The 1,849-nt window shown below is 30.9% G+C and overlaps 1 pseudogene; it reads left to right on the top strand.

Moving 5' to 3' along the window:
- The window catches only part of LOC112508994, an 8,688-nt pseudogene that overhangs the window by 4,171 nt on the left and 2,668 nt on the right, over positions 1-1,849 (top strand).

Genomic DNA, 1,849 nt, shown 5'->3' with positions numbered 1-1,849 from the left:
GTAACATTTCCTGTAAAATTTGCAATTCCATAAACAAATATTTCCCATCAATATCACAATCATCACCATTTGTTAATGCAACTTCAAGATTCATACAAGAGTTTTTCAATTCTTCATCATTTAAATGAACCAACCTCGACCCATCAAACAAAAAACCAAAAATCGATTCAAAAATTTTCATTTGCTCAAATCTAGTCTTCAATTGAGATAAAGCCATATCAACCAAAACGAGAAAATAATCAGTTCTAAATGTTTCTTGAGCAGATTGTTGTTCTCTTTCCGTATTTGGAATCTCATCAAACTGTTTTTTTCTAAAATAAGAATGTTTTATCGGAAATTCAGGCTCAATTCCAATTTCATTTGCAATATGTTTAGCTTCAATAATGACAGAAGTAAGTCCAGTCTCCCTATACTTCTCAAAATAACAAACCAATACCTCTAAATTTTTTACCGCAACATCAAGTAGCATATATTTAGATTGTAACTTTTTGCTAACTAGATTGATTCTATACAAAATTTCATGCCAAATAACCAAACTGACAATAAATTCAAAACTTGAAAGTTCACCATTTACCAAAGATTCAGCATCTCTGCATAATTTTCCATCATCGCTAACTTGAGATAATTTCAACAAAGCTTCCCTTATTTGAGCAAATTGACTTTTTATAGCTTTAACACTTTCTATATGACTTTCCCAACGTGCAGTAGACAAAGATTTCAAAGTCAAATCATCAATAAACTCAAGTACAACATTCCAACGCTTGGTAGAATTAGCAAACACATTGTATATTGTTTGACATGTTCCAAAAAAAGTTTTTTCTTTATGACAAGAATTTGCCATATCACACAAAACTAAGTTAAGACTATGGCAACCACATGGCATATAAAATGCTCTAGGATTTACATCAAGCAATCTTTTTTGAACACCTTGGTGTTTTCCTTTCATATTAGATCCATTATCATAACCTTGTCCTCGCATACAATTAATGTCTAAATCTAGAGATTTTAAAACATCTTGTAACACAGTGAAGAGACCTAAGCCAGATGTATCCTCTACAACCAAAAATTCTAAGAAGAACTCTTCTACACTTATGGGAGCACACGACATATCAACACATCTAATAATCAAAGTCATTTGTTCCTTGTGACATGCATCAGGAGTGCAATCAAGAATTACGAAAAAATACTTTGCCTCTTTGATTTTTTTAATAATCACACTCTTAATTTCAAATACCAACAATTGAATCAGTTCATTTTGAATTTTATGGCTAAGATAATGATAATGAGTTTCTTTGTCTTTAATTAGCCGAAAATGTTGTTTCATGACAGGATCAAACTCCGCAATCATTTGAAGTATACCCAAAAAATTCCCATTAGAATTTTGATAAATTTTTTCRTTTGATCCACGAAAAGCCAAATTATATTGTGCTAGACACTTCACAACAACAATTATTCTAATCAAAACTTCTTTCCAATGATCTGTATCTTTCTTAATCAATTCTTGTAATTCTTTATCAATTGTTTGATTTTTATTCAATCTCACTCGCAACTMAGTCCAAGTTCTCAAGTTAATCATATGCTCAGAACTATTTTCATGCAAACTTAATGTTTCACCTAAATGCCTCCAATCATTTATCCCTTCRGTAGCTAATTGACTTCTAGACCAAGCAGTTTTGAATATCTTACAACAAAAACAAAAAACTTTATCCAACTCTTTTGAATAAACCAACCATTTTCTATCATAAGAATCACCATTTCGTAATTTACGGACATAATGTTCACAAGAAAAGTGTCTACCTATTTTATCATTTGGAAAGTTGATGTTGGTTTCCCTTATAGGCCCTTTTTC

Source organism: Cynara cardunculus (genome assembly GCF_001531365.2).
Source record: "Cynara cardunculus var. scolymus isolate 2C chromosome LG 3, CcrdV1, whole genome shotgun sequence".
Lineage (NCBI taxonomy): Eukaryota > Viridiplantae > Streptophyta > Magnoliopsida > Asterales > Asteraceae > Cynara > Cynara cardunculus.
This window is presented reverse-complemented; position numbering and strand designations above follow the sequence as displayed.